The following is a 15,714-nucleotide window of genomic DNA, read 5'->3' on the forward strand; positions in this document are numbered from 1 at the left end:
TAGGTGAGTCTCTTGTCACCAAAGCACTGTGCACCTTTCTTTCTGGTGATTTTAGGGTGCTTCCTGAAACGGGTGAGTTTGTGCGTGGGCCCTTTAAGAGCCAGTTTTAGTTTCTTTGTGAACCGGGTTTTCTGGGGGTGCTCCCCAGTGTTTTAGTAGCAGGCACAGTCAGCTATTATGCCGCTGGTCTCGATTGTGCTGGGTCCACAATATGCCCACAGCCGGGGCGCTCCCCGGCTCAGGGCCCCGCGCCTCCAGTGAGGCTGCGTACCTGTGAGCTGCTCCCGGCGGCCGTGAAGCTGGCGGTGGCTTGTGAAGGCGGTGTTTTTCCTCTCCGGAAGGGAGTCTCTGCCTCTTCCACCTCAGTTAGGATTGTCCGTTGTTGCAGGAGTTCCTCTCATCCAGTTTTCAGTTCTGTCTCAGGGGTAATTTTTCCACGAGTAGTTGTAAATTGGCTGTGTCCACCGGAGGAGGTGAGTTCCGAGTCTGCTTACGCCGCCATCTTGACTCCACTCTAATAGTTTTTTGATGGAGTCTTTAGGGTTTTCTATATATAAAATCATGTCATCTGCAAATAGTGACTGTTTTACTTCTTCCTTTCCAATCTGAATCCCTTTTACTTCTTTTTCCTGCCTAATTTTTCTGGGTAGGACTTCCAATACTATGTTGAATAAAAGTGGTGACACTGGGCATCCTAGTCTTTTTCCTGATCTTAAAGGAAAAGCTGTCAGCTTTTTGCTGTTGAGTATGTTAGCTGTGGGCTTGTCATATATGGCCTTTATTATATTGTGGTAACTTTCATCTATACCCACTTTCTTGAGAGTTTTTATCATAAATGGATATTGAATTTTGTGAAATCCTTTTCCTTTATCTATTGAGATTATCATATGATTTTTATCATATCATGTTGATTGATTTGTGGATATCAAACCATCCTTGCATCCTTGGGATAAATCCCACTTGATCAGAGTGTATGATCCTTTTATTATATTCTTGAACTTGGTTTATTAACATTTTTTGCTGAGGATTTTTGTATCTATGTCCATCAGGGATATTGTTCTGTAATTTTTTTTTGTTTGTAGAGTCCATTTCTGGGTTTGATATCAGGATAATGCTGACCTTGTAAAATGAATTTGGGAGCATTTCTTCCTCTTCAATTTTTTGGAAGAGTCTGAGAAGAATAGGTACTAAATCTTCTTTGAATGTTTGGTGGAGTTAACCAGGGAAGCTGTCTGGTCCTGGAATTTTGTTTGTGGGGAGTTTTTGATTACTTTTTCAATCTCCTTACTAGTCTATTCTGATTTTCTATTTCTTCATGATTCAGTCTTGGAAGATTGTATGTTTCTAGGAACTTATCCACTTCTACATTATCTAATTTGTTGGCATGTAATTGTTCATAGTAGTCTCTTATAATCCTTTGTATTTCTTTCGTATCAATTGTAACTTCTTATCTTTCATTTCTGATTTTATTTATTTGAGACATCTCTCTTTTTTTCTTAGTGAGTCTAGCTAAAAGTTTGTCCATTTTGTTTATCTTTTTAAAGAACCGGTTTCATTAATCTTTTTATTGTCTTTTTAGTCTCTATCTCATTTATTTATGCTCTGATCTTTATTATTTCCTTTTTTCTACTAACTTTGGGCTTCATTTGTTCTTATTTCTCTAGTTCCTTTAGGTGTAAAGTTAGAATGTTTATTTGAGATTTTTCTTGTTTCTTGAAGTAGCCTGTATTTCTATAAATTTCCCTCTGAGAACTGCTTTTGCTGCATCCCATAGATTTTGGTATGTTGTATTTCCATTTTCATTTGTCTCAAGATATTTTCTGATTTCTCCTTTGATTTCTTTGTTTACTCATTGGTTGTTCAGTAGCATGTCATTTAATCTCCACATATTTGTGTTTTTTCCAGTTTTTTTCTTGTTGTTCAGTAGCATGTTGTTTAATCTCCACATATTTGTGTTTTTTCCAGTTTTCTTCTTGTTATTGATTTTTAGTTTTATGCTGCTATGGTCAGTAAAGGTGCTTGATGTGATTCCAATCTTCTTAAATTTATTTAGACTTGTTTTTTGGCCTAATGTATCCTGGAAGATGCTCCATGTGCACTTGATAAGAATGTATATTCTACTGGTTTGGATAGAATGTTCTGTATATATCTATTAAGTCCATTTTGTCTAATGTATCATTTAACACCAATGTTCCCTTATTAATTTCCTGTGTGGATGATCTATCCATTGATGTAAGTGGGGTGTTAAAATCCCCTACTATTGTTGCATTACTGTCAATTTCTCTCTTTAGGTCTGTTAATATTTGTTTTATGTTTAGGTGCTCTAACGTTGGGTGAATAAATATTTGCAAATGTTATATCTTCTTGCTGGATTGACTCATTTATCATTATATAATGCCCATCCATCTTTGTCTTTTATTATAGTCTTTGTTTTAAAGTCATTTTGTCTAATATAAGTATAGTTACCCCAGCCTTTTTTTGGTTTCCATCTGCATCAAATATCTTTTTGCATCCCTTCATTTTCAGTTTGTGTGTCCTGATATCTGAAATGAGTCTCTTGTAAGCAGTGTATAGATGGTTCTTGTTTTTTTAAATCCATTCAGCCACTCTATGTCTTTTGATTGGAGAGTTTAGTCCATTTGCATTTAAAGTTATTATTGATAGGTATATACTTATTGCCATTTGGTAATTGTTTTCTAGCTGTTTTGTAGTTCCTTTCTGTTCCTTTCATCTCTTGCTTTCTTCCTTTGGGGTTTCATGACTTTCTATAGTGCTATTATGTTCCTTTCTCATTATACTTGGTGTATATATTAGGTTTTTGCTTTGTGGTTACCATGAGGCTCACATACAGCAGCCTATATATATAACAGTCTATTTTGAGTTGATGCCAAGTCAAGTTTGAATGCATTCTAAAATCTGCATTTTTACCCCCCAATGTTTTGTGTATTTGATGTCACATCTTACATCTCTTTTTATCCTTTAACTAATTATTATGGTTATAGTTGTTTTTATTACTTTTGTCTTTAAACCTTCATACTATCTTTATAAATGATTGATCTGCTATCGTTACTATATGTTTACCTTTACCAGTGAGATTTTTGCTTTCATATGTTTTCTTGTTACTAATCAGTGCCCTTTCTTTTCAGCTTAAATAAGTCCTTTTAGAGCCAGCCCCGGTGGCCTAGTGGTTAAGTTTGGTGTGCTCTGCTTCAACAGTCCGGATTTGGTTCCTGGGTGTGGACCTATACCACTTGTCCATCAATGGCCATGCTGTGGTGGCAGCTCACATACAAAAAGAGGAAGATTGGCAGCAGATATTAGCTCAGGATGTTAGCTAACAGGATCATTTCTATATTCATTCTGAAACTAGTGAGAAAAGTAATTCAAAAATTCCTAAATTTTTGGAAATTTCCTAAAAAAAGAAATCTTTTTAACATTTCTTGTAAGGCAAACTTAGTGGAGATGAAGTCCTTTAGCTTTTTTGCCTGGAGACCTCTTTATCTCTCCTTTGATTCTGAAGATAACATTGCTGGATAGAGTATCCTTGGTTGGAAGTTTTTCTCCTTTCAGCACTTTGAGTATATTATGCGACTCCCTTCTGGACTGCAAAGTTTCTGCCTTGAAATCTGCTTATAGTCTTATGGGGATTCTCTTGTATGTAACAAGCTGTTTTTGTCTTGCTGCTTTTAAGATTCTCTCTTTTTGTCTTAAACTTTTGATATTTTAATTATAATGTATCTTAGTGTGTGTCTTTTGGTGTTCATCTTGTTTGGAACTTTCTGGGCTTCCTGGATCTGGATGTCTTTTTCCTTTCCAGGTTAGGGAAGTTTTCAGCCATTATTGTTTCAAATAATTTTTCTGCTCCTTTCTTTTCTCTTCTCCTTCTGGGACCCCTATAAATGCAAATGTTATTCTGCCTGATGTTGTCCCATAGGTCCCTTAAACTATCTTCACTTTTTTAAATTCTTTTTTCTTTTTACTACTCCTTTTGGATAAGTTGGACTCCTCGGTCTTCCAGGTCACTGATTCTTTCTTCTGCTTCTTCTAATCTGCTGTTGAATCACTCTAGTATATTTTTCAGTTCAGTTATTGTATTCTTTAGCTCTGTGACTTCTGTTTTGTACTTTCTTGTATTTTTTATATCTTTGTTGAAGTTCTCACTATGTTTATCTATTCTTCTCCTAAGTTTGGTAAACATCTTTATGATCATTATTTTGAACTCTTTATCAGGTAAATTACTTATTTTTGTTTCATTAAGTTTTTTTTTTTCTGGGATTTTACTCATTCTTTTATTTGGAACATATTCCTGTATCTCCTCATTTCTTTATATTTTCATTTTGCTTGGTTCTTTATGTGTGTTTCCATGTATTATGCAAAATAGCTTATCTCTCCCAGTCTTGAGGAAGTGGCCTTGTGTAGGAGATGAATCTTATCATTTAACTTTGCCTTAGCTCTTGGTTGTCTCTTGAACCTTTTTGATTGTTTAAGCAGCTTGATTTTTTCTTGATAGGTCCCAGTTGTTGAGGGTGTGCCAAGGCCTGTGAGTGTTCTAGAGGGAGAGATCTCAGGTAACACTAGTTTCAGGCTGATTAGAAGCTAGACTCTCAGACAGCAGCTCTTAAGATATGCAAATATATACAGTCCTGTGGGACCACAATCATAGACCCTGATGGCCTCCACACCAGGCCATCTGGAGGTGTCCCCTTAGCAACTGCTGCAAAAGTTGGGGCTCCAGATGAGTGTATGAGCTTCTTTCTGGAGGTAAGCTGGTGAGCTGTAGTGAGGCCAAGGGAGAGCACAAAGGTAGCATCCGTTGGCCTGCTTTCTGTAACTTCCGGATGCCAAACCACACTCTTGATTCTCCAAAATCTCCTGCATCCAGCAACTTTATCTTCCAGTTGGCTTGGCCCCAAACTGCAAGTTATCCTTGATTTTTTTCTTTTACTCTCACACCTCAAATTCAATCATCTGGAAATTCTCTTGGATCTGCCTTCAAAATATCCAGCATCTGACTTCTTCTCACCCCTCTACTCCCGTGCTTTGGTCTAAGCCACCACCAGCATCTAACTTAGACTATTTTAATAGATACTTAACTCTTCTGCTTGCTTACCCTCTTGCCTTCCCTCTGTCCCCAGTCTATTGTCATCACAGCAACCAGAGCATCATTTTACAGCTGGATTCTAGGCACATTGTTCCTTTGCTCAAACCCTCCAACGTCATCCGATCTCAAGGTAGAAGCCTCTCTGACTTTATCTTTTGCAATTTTCTTTTCCTGGCTGCCTGGGTGCTCTTGACCACTGGACACATTTCACCTCAGTGTCATGGCGAGGTTCCTGTTTTGCTACCTGGACTGCTCTTCTCCCGCATGTCCTCATGACACGCGCTCTCACTCTTGGCTTCCAAGTCTTTGTTCAAATGTCACTTTCCTGATGAATACTTCTTAGCCATCGCATTTGAAATCTCTTTAAAGTTCCATATAACCTGTGACACTGGGTATTCCTATTCCCTGCTTTATTTTTTTCACATGCATTTATCTTCTAATAGCATATTGCTCATTTCATTTACTTTTGTGTTTATTACCTACTCTTTCCGTAAGCTCCATGGGGGCAGAGATTTTTGCGTGTTTTGTTCACTGTTTTATCTCCAATGCCTAGTGCATCTCCTGTCACCCACCAGACACTGAAATGTTTGTTTGGTGGATGCGTGAACAGACCTTGGGGTTCTATAAACCTGAGAATCCTGCTTGTGTAACTGTGGTAGGTCATTTTTTCCTTTGGGACAAATCAATAAGTTTACTGATTTGTAAAATAGAAACAATAAAAGCTGTCACATGTTGTTTTGAGGGACAAATTATATAATTGTACACAAAGTACATCGTAGTATATTTAGTAAGTTCTCCACATATTGTAGTTGTGTTTTTTTTTAATCACTTACCCACCTGAATCTTTTTCCAATAACATTTTTTTTCATATTTACATAGAAAAATTTTAGTGATTTTTTTTCTTCCGTAGCTAGTAAGATATTTGACATATAGTATTAAGATCTATTAAGTTACAATTATAGTTGAAAATACTTTGAGTTGTTTTTCCTAAAAATTTTGTTCAGGAAAATTTTCAATGCAATTATTTATATATTTTTTTCTAGACTGTGTTAGCACACATTTGGTATCACTGTTTCCGGTTAAGAAGTACATAGTCTAGGGGCTGGCCTGGTGGTGCAAGTGGCTAAGTGCGCCCTCTGCTGCGGCGGCCCCGGAGTTTGCCGGTTCGGATCCTGGGCGTGCACCGACGCACTGCTTGTCAAGCCATGCTGTGGTGGCGTCCCATATAAAGTAGATGAAGATGGGCATGGATGTTAGCTCAGGGCCAGTCTTCCTCAGAAAAAAAAAAAAAGAGTAGGATTGGCATCAGATGTTAGCTCAGGGCTGATCTTCCTCACACACACACACACAAAAAGTACATAGTCTATAAATGCTGGTATCAGCCATGGTTGCTTTTGGCTAAAGAAAGCATTTTCCATTTCCTTTTATAAGCCATTAGAAAGGTAAGTTTTAGAAATTTCATTGCTTCTTGATGTTTAATATTAAGTGGAAAAAAGTAAACATCATTAATTCTAGTTGTTTTTTCCTTTACTGTTAAGATTTGATGACAGCTTTGGATTTAAAAAATAAATTTACTAACAACTTTCTAAATGGTAAACATGCCATTTAACATTTTAATCAACAGTTAGTATTGTGCTAACATTTAATGTTACTGCTCATTCCTATCTTACCTAAAATTTTAAAAACAAACTTTATTGTGAATAACAGTTTTTAAAAGGCATACTGCTGTAATATTACATAGCTGCCTAAAAATATGGCTCAAATCTTAAAATAATTTGCCTCATTTAAATTTTTGTATGATTTGACAAAATTCTACAGATATCTCAAGTGTTCCTAGTCTAAAACTAAATGCACATTTCCTCTGAACTGCTCCTTTTCTTGGGTTCTTTGTCTCAACTAAGGGCATCATCACAAAGCTGGCTGCTCGGGCGATCACCTGGGGGTGATCTTAAATGTCTCCCTCTCTCTGCACTCTGATGACACCTGGTCAAGTAGTATGATTGATATTTGCTGACCAAATATCTTGTAAATCCATTCCTGTTACCTTAGATTAATTCAAGCTGGGATCCCTTAAAATTTTCCTTTTTTAGAATTTGTCGGTTTGTGATGAGGGCTGCACAGGGATGATGTTTCCCCTCTCTTCCTAGACAAGTGAGGTCAGCGTCCTCCCTGCAGCCCGGGTGCCAGCCACCAGTGCTACTCATAAGTACCAAACCCAACATGCTCAAACCTCTGCCTTTTCGTGAGCTGTTCCTCTGCTTGGAGGGCTTTTCCTTAACGTACTTGCAGAGTTATCTCCCACTAACCGAGGCTCAAGGCTAATGCTTTCTATGAAGGCCTTTCTGCACCTCCCTGCAACCCTTTTATTTTCCAAGAGGAATCAAGCACCTGTCCTCTGGTACACCCACCACACCTTTGTCATATACCTGCTACATGATTTATCATCTTGCATGTAGCTTTCTTTTTACTTGGCAGCCTTACTCATTATCAGCGAGATTCTGGAGGGTTTTCCCCTCTATTTCTTTGCACAGGGTCTGATATATGGCAGGCTCCCAAAAATGTTTTCAGTGCTTTGAAAGTCAAATATAATCTGAATTCTTTTCACATGAAGAGATGCTAGAAAAGAGAAGAAAGTCATCACCTCTAAAAGGTTCTATTCAAAACATGTAAATAGTTTTAGATGGTTCACATTCTTTTCCTTACTTTTTAGTGTTTTGTTTGTTTTATGACTTTGAATGTTAAAGTAATATGAAATGATTAGCCTAAAGAGAGCAAGATTTTATATTGGCAAAAATAACATAATATGATTCAGTTTAACAAATATGTAACATCTACTGGGTCTAAAACTCTAATCATAGGGGCGGAGTGGGTTGGGGGTGGAGATGACAGTGAATATAAAGTGGTGCTCCAATTAAAACATGGCCTTCAGTCATTTTGAAACTTATGGGTGGAATTTTTATGCTTCTAGCCAACAACTTAAAGTTTCCAGCTGTTTTAGAATTGGGAAAAGTGGCGACCTCCTCATCCCTGTGCTTCTTTTTCTTGATTTTGTCGTTTAGTCATTTAAGTATAAAGGAAGGTCTTGGAGCCAACCATCCAGTAAGATAACCTAATCTGCATTCTGGTAGGTAAAATAAATAGCTGTGTATGATTGAGCCAGGAGAGCTTTGTTGTGTATTCTGCTGCCCTTTGGGGGGTAGAAATGTTTCTGATTTCATGTGTGTGGTGTTTATTTAATTATGAATAACCTCGAGTTTGCAAAATGTGGTGGTGTTGGCTTATGGCAGCAATGAAAATGGAGCAGCAGAATCTGAGACAACAGGCTTCTGTTAGGGTCCTCAAACTTAAAAGTAGACTTGCTAGTGAGGTTTCTTTTTTTGAAAATATGCCTCTGAAGATAGAAGTGATATTTTAAGTCTTTTCAGAAAGATGTACCCCATGCATAAACTTTGTGAGATTCCTAACTAAACTCAAAACATACTGTCTACTTGCTACTCTGTTTAAAAACTTGTGTAATGGGTTACAATATCACCTTCTGTATCATCTACAAATGTTCCCCCACTTAGATGAGTGATACTCCTTTCTTTTTTAATTATGAAAGAAATAAATGCCTGCTCTAAACATTTCTAGCAATATGAAAGCATTTAGAGTAAACTTTACTTTTTGATCTCTGTCCTTTCTCCCCTCTCAGAGCACCAGAGGCAGCCTCTGTTTTCAATGGAGCGTGTATCTTCCTAAAGTCCTTACTGTGCGTGTTAGTTTGCGAGGACAGTCATAACAAATACCACAGACTGGGCGGCTTAAACAACAGACATTTGTTTTCTCACAGTTCCAGAGGCTGGAGTTCCAAGATCAAGGTGTTGGCAGGTTTGGTTTCTCCCGAGGCCTCTCTCCTCGGCCTGCAGATGGCCGCCTTCTCTCTGTGACCTCAGGTAGTCTTTTCTCCCCTGTGTCTCTCTGTGTGTCCAAATTTCTTCTTCTTATAAGGACACCAGTCAGATTGGATTAGAGCCCACACTAACAGCCTCATTTTAAGTTACTCACCTCTTTAAAGGCCTTCTCTCCAAATGCAGTCACATTCTGACATATGGGGTTTAGAGTTTCAACATAGAAATTTTGTGGGGAAAAAAATTCAGCCCCTAGCACTACATGTAGTTGCCGCATCTTTTTCCAATGTAGGCAGGAGGACAGTACACATATTTTTCTTCAATTGTTTTTCACTTAACAATGTAACATGAAGATCTTTCAGTGCCGATAGTTGCTGTTTCCGCTGACTGCAATGTTGCTTAGTATAGGTAATCCATAACTTATTAACTATCACATTGTCTGTGAACATGTAGGTTGCTTCCAGTGACTTGCTAATGATGTTCACTACTGCATTGAATATCCTTGTAAACATATATTTTTTTCATACATGTGATTATTTCTTTAGGGATAGATTAATAGGGATGGGATTTTGGGGTCAAAGTGTAGGCCATTTATACATTTTAATAGTACTGCAACACTGTGTTCCTCAATTAATTTATACTCAGGTGAAGCGTCCTTGAAAGTGACTGTTAGCCTCAACTTTCACCAACTTTGAATATTATCAATATTTTAAATAATTTTGTATATCTGATGGGCACACTTACTGTTTTAATATGCATTTCTCTTATAACTAGATAGGTTGAATGCCTTTTTATATATTCCACTTGTAATTTTGTGATTGTGAGTGTGTATGAATTGTCTTTTTATGTCAGATGCCCATTTTTCTATTGGGTTGTTGGTTTTTTTCTTATTCATAATAATTACTCATATATTATGAGTATTTATCCTTCATCTGTTATACATTTTAAAATACTTATGTCAGATATGACTTATATTTTAACTTTGTGGGTTATTTTGACCTAGAGAAGTTTTACATGTTTATGTGATCAAATCTGTCAGTGTTTTCCTTGTAAAGGTTTGTATGTTTTATGGGAATTCCATCTTTACTAAAAGACAATGGCGTTGTTTTCCTGTATTTCCTTTGGTATGAATTAATTAAATGTATTTCTCCTTTTTATCACACAAGTCATAGTTGTAAACTATACAAAACTTGGAGTAAAACATGAAAGTTTCCTTTACTTTTCCATCTCCTGGTTGCACACCCACCTCTACTTCTCCTTCCTGGGCAACCAGTGTTCCTTCCTTAGTACCTGGCATCCTAGTTCATTCACTATGTGTTTACACACATCTGTATATCTCAGCATAAAAACATAAACTAGATCAAGATTTGTGTTTGCTTAATTCACTTGCCTTTTCCATGCATTAGTATGTCTTGGAAACTTTAAATGTCAGTACAAATAAGTCTACTTATCCTTTTTAGTTTTTTAGAAGCTTTAAATGTCAGTAAAAATAAGTCCACCTTATTCTTGTGACACTTCTACCACGGTAAACACCCAGGCCTTTTGTTTTTTTTTCCGTGAGTAAGATCGGCCATGAGCTAGCATCCATGCCAATCCTCCTCTTTTTGCTGAGGAAGACTGGCCCTGGGCTAACATCTGTGCCCATCTTCCTCCACTTTATATGGGACGCTGCCACAGCATGGCCTGACAAGCGGTGCATCGGTGCGTGCCTGGGATCCGAACCCGGTCTGCCAGCAGTGGAGCGTGCGCACTTAACTGCTATGCCACAGGGCCGGCCCCATGGCCTTTTCAAATTGTTTTGCCCTTACCACAATTTCAGGAGTGGAATCGTTAGTTTTGTTTTTTAATGTTTAAATTTCACTCTATCTGATATTTATTTTTATATTCAGTGTGAGATAAGACTTACTCAGCCATGCATTGAATAGCCCATCTTTTCTTTATCAATTAGAAATCCTACTTTATTGTGCTTTACAATATTATGCGTCATTCTGCTTTTTGACTCGCTTTTCTTACTTTCCTATTGCTGTTCCAAGACCACACTGTTTAAATTATTGAATAATTGTAAAATGTTTGATTATCTGCTACAGCAGGTTAATCTGTGTTATGATTTTTTCCCCCTAAAAGTATTTAGGCCATTCTTGCCATTTGCTTTATTTTCTTAATGAGCTAGAAACAACTTGTCAAAATATGGAGTCTTTTTGGGGTTTATTTAGATTGATAGATTAGTTTGGAGAGCATTGACTTTTTAGAGTGTTAAGTCTCCTACAATAACTATGGTATGTTTCTCTAGTTTTTCTGGTTTTCTTTGCTGTCTTTCAATGATGTTTTCTTTATAAGGGCCCTGCATGTTTCTTTTGAGTTACATTCATCTCATTAAGAAACAGTCCTATCTCCAGGAGCTTACAAATTTGACCAAAGAAAAGCCAATATCTAAATTAGAATATAAGAGTGATTAGAGGCACAATTGTGTGATCTAATCTATAAATTACTTTCAGAGCTTTTAAAGGGTTAAGCAAGCTTGTGATCATAAAGGGCTTATTGGAGGAGCAACCTGACCTGGTCCTTTAAGGAGAGGCAGCTCTCTAAGCAATGGATTGTGGTGAATAATGGCATAGAGACGAGAGAGAGTATGATATAGGCTTAAAAGGATGATTAGCATTTCTTGACAGATCAAAGGTTGAAATCCAAAAACCAGTGAGAACAATGGACAGAAAGGTAGGGTGAGGGTGATTATCGAAGCTCTTCAAAGTCAACCTGAGTATTTTGGACTTAATTCAATAAATAATGGGAATCGTTTTGAGGTCAGAGATGTGACATTCAGAAAGTAGAGTTTAGAATTTTTTTTGGCATACTGGATGCAATCTGGAATTAGGGTAGCTCGCTGGAAAGCTATTCCAGTAATACGATTTCACAGAGAAAAGGACCTGAAACAAGGATAGTGGTAAATAAATAAGGCATTTCCAAAGAAGAAAAAAATGGGACTTAAAACAGTTTAATATGAAGGGAGAGTAAAATATTTGCAATATTTTTATTTTAGTAGAATAGAATAACAGTGATACGATTACCAGAAGTGAGTGGGAAGCTGTTTTAATGAAAGACAAGAAATGTTTGGATTAGAATAGGTTTAGATAAATATTGAAACAGTAGGAAAGTATATGTATGAAACCAAATCTGGGTGATTAGTGCACTGAAGTAATTCAACAGCATACGTAGCAGGCTTCTGTGCTTGGAGCAACTCACCGTCTCCTCATCTGCTTTTGGTTCACGGTGTAGTAAGACTTACTCTTTGTGGGATTTCTACTGATGTGATTAAAGGTGTTTTGTTTTTGCTCTTGTTTTGGCAGAAAATTATTAAACCAGTGAAAAATGATTAACTGGAATGAGTTCACAGAGAATGTGATTTTCTGAAGAAGTACAATTATGTTCAGGTTAAGACCTTTATAAAGGGTATTTTGGCATTCTGTAAAGGGTAAAGACATTAGACTTCTTTTAAACTTTAAAGTCGCATGTCTGAGGGATAGGAGGGAAAATGAGCAATGCTTTCAAGATCTACTGCAAAGGCATTATTTCTGTTGATGAACAGTACACATTTTTAGCCTATAGAAAGTCACAAAATACACATACTATTTATATATATCATAAATTTGCTTCGTTAATCCATAAATAATGATTATTTTCTGTTAAAAGCAATAGGAAAATTTCAGTTTCATAAAAGTAACCCTCCCCAAAATCTCAAAAATAAGGGGGAAATATTTCATTGTACTAAATTGTACTAAATTTCTGGAATCCCAGAGTGTATCTCTTTCATATGATAAATTTTGCGAATAAAATCAAAGCAGCAGTTTTAGATATAAGTGGCAATATTCTAGATGCATTGTAGGCATCCTCTTGTTAAGCTTCTGATTCTCCAAAATATAATCCCTTTTATGTTTCTTAGAACATTGTAAGGGCCAGTCAGAAAACTAACAGCATTTCAAGGATGCAGAAATTTCCAGTAGGAACTCACATTTATTTGATGGTTAATTCTAAGTACAAATTGACAAAAATAGTTGAAAAAACAGAGAACTTTGATTAACAGCTGCCAGTCCAGTGTTTGGACTTTTTTCCTTGATGTACAGTTCTACCAATTTTAACACATGCATAGATTCATGTAGCCACCACCACAATCAATGTATAGACTAGTTCTATCACTAACATCTGCCTCATGCTGCCCGTTTGTCCTCGTATCTTCCCCAGACCCCTAACCACAGGCAACCATTGATCTGTTCTCTGTCCCTAGGGTTGTCTTTTTTGAGAATATCATACAAATAGAATCATATTGTATGTAACTTTTGAGACTGGCTTCTTTCACTCAGCATAATGCCTTTGTGATTCACTCACGTTGTGTGTGTCCATGGTTCATTCCCTTTTAGTGCTGTAGTGTGATTCCATTGTGTGGCTAGACCACTATTGGTTTACCATTCCTCCACTGAAGGACATTTGGATTGTTCCCAGCTTTTGGCAACTAAGAATAGAGCAGCTATAAACGTTTATCTAAAGGTATTCGTGTGAATACAATTTTTAATTTCTCCAGGGTAAATACTCCACTCCTAGTGGAGTTGCAGGGTCAGATGGTAAAATGTAGGTTTAATTTATTAAGAAACTGCCACACTATTTTCCAGAGTGACTGTGCAATTTTGCATTCCCACCAGCAATGTATGAGAGTTCCAGTTGCTTTACATTCTCGTCAGCGCTTGGTATCACCAGTATATTTTACTTTAGCCATTTTAATTGGTGTGAATCTCACTGTGGCTTTAATTTGCATTTCCCTAATGGCCCGTTTTTTTTTCTTTTATTACAGTCTTTGTTTTAAAGTCTATTTTGTCTGATATAAGTATAGCTACCCCAGCTTTCTTTTGGTTTCTATTTGCATGAAATATCTTTTCCATCCCTTCACTTTCAGTCTGTATGTCCTTTCATTTGAAGAGAGTCTCTTGTAGGCAGCATATAGATGGTTCTTGTTTTTTAAATCCATTCTGCCACTCTCTGTCTTTTGATTGGAGAGTTTAGTCCATTACATTTAAAGTAATTGTTGACAGATATTGATACATTTGTTGAACCTCTTTTCCATGTGATTACTTACCATCTTTATATTCCCTTTGGTGAAGTGTATGTTTAAGTGTTTAGCTTATTTTTAAATTGGATTGTTTGTTTTCTTAATGTAGAGATATGAAATTTTTTTCTCTGTATAGTCTGAACACAAGTTGTTTGTCTAAGCAAATATTTTCTCCTGGTCTGTAGCTTGCCTTTTCAGTCTCTTAACAAGGTCTTTCTCAGTTCAAATATTTAAAAATTTTAATATTATTCAATTTATCAATATTTTTATTTTATAGATTATGCTTTTGATATCATAGAGCTCTTTAGCTACCTCGAGGTCACAAAGATTTTCTTCTAAACTTTTATGATTTTATGTTTTATATATAACGTAAATATTAGATCTATGATACACTTTGAGCTAATTTTTACATAAGGTGTGAGGTTTAAGTAGTGTTATATTTTTTTCCAGAAGTTGGTTCATTCATCTAGGATGTTGAATTTATGTGTGTACAGTTTTCAGAGCATTGCCTCCTTGTCCCTTTAAGGTCTGCATGGTCTGTAATGATATTCCATCCCCATGCACATACACATTATAATTTTTTTTTTTGCTGAGGAAGATTTGCCTTGAGCTAATATCCATTGCCAATCTTCCTCTTTTTTACTGAGGAAAATTCACGCTAGGCTAACACCTGTGGTCAATCTTCCTCTATTTTGTATGTGGGTCACTGCCACAGCATGGCTGCTGACGAGTGGTGTAGGTCTGCACCCGGGAACTGAACTCGGGCTGCCAAAGCGGAGCCACTAGACTGTGGGGCTGGCCTGACCCACACACACTTTTATTCTTGATATTGGTAGTTGTGTCTTTTCTTTTTTTTCTTTGTCAGTCTTGCTTGAGGTTTATCAACTTCATTGAACTTTTCAAAGAGCTAACTCTTGGTTTCATTGATTTTATTTATCTTTTGTTTGTTTTCCATTTTATTGGTTTTGTTTTTATTTTCTTAATCATTTCCTTCCTTCTGTTTCTTTGCTTTTGTTTTCCACCATCTTAAGGTGGAAGCTTAGACTATTGGTTTGAGACTTTTCTTCTTTTCTAATATAAGCACTTAATGCTATGAATTTCCCTCTAATACTGCTTAATTATTTCCCATAAATTCTGATATGCTGTACTTTTATATTTGTCCAATTCAGAATATTTCTAGTATCCTTTGACACATCCACTTTGACCCATGGATTATTCAGAAGTGTGCTGTTTAATTTTCAAGTGTTCGTAGATTTTCCTGTTATCTTTCTGCTATTGATTTCTGGTTTAATTCCATTAATGTCAAAATACATACTTTGTATAATTTTAATTATTGTAAATTTGTTAGAGGTGTGTTTAAGATCCAGGAGTAATCTATCTCATTGAATGTTTCATATGCACCTGAAAAGAATATATTTTTCCTTTTTGGGGTGTAGGCTTCTATACATGCCAACTACATTCAGATGGCTGACTGTTCAGTTCTTCTACATCCCTTCTATCTCCATTCCTCTCTACTTGTTCCATTGATTACTGAGTGAAGAGTGTTAAAGTCTGCAACAATTTTGTGGATTTTTCTATTTCTTTCAGTGCTCTCAGTTTTTTTTATTGTGGTAAAATATACATAAAGTTAA

Source organism: Diceros bicornis, chromosome 33 (assembly GCF_020826845.1).
Source record: "Diceros bicornis minor isolate mBicDic1 chromosome 33, mDicBic1.mat.cur, whole genome shotgun sequence".
In the NCBI taxonomy this organism is placed as follows: domain Eukaryota; kingdom Metazoa; phylum Chordata; class Mammalia; order Perissodactyla; family Rhinocerotidae; genus Diceros; species Diceros bicornis.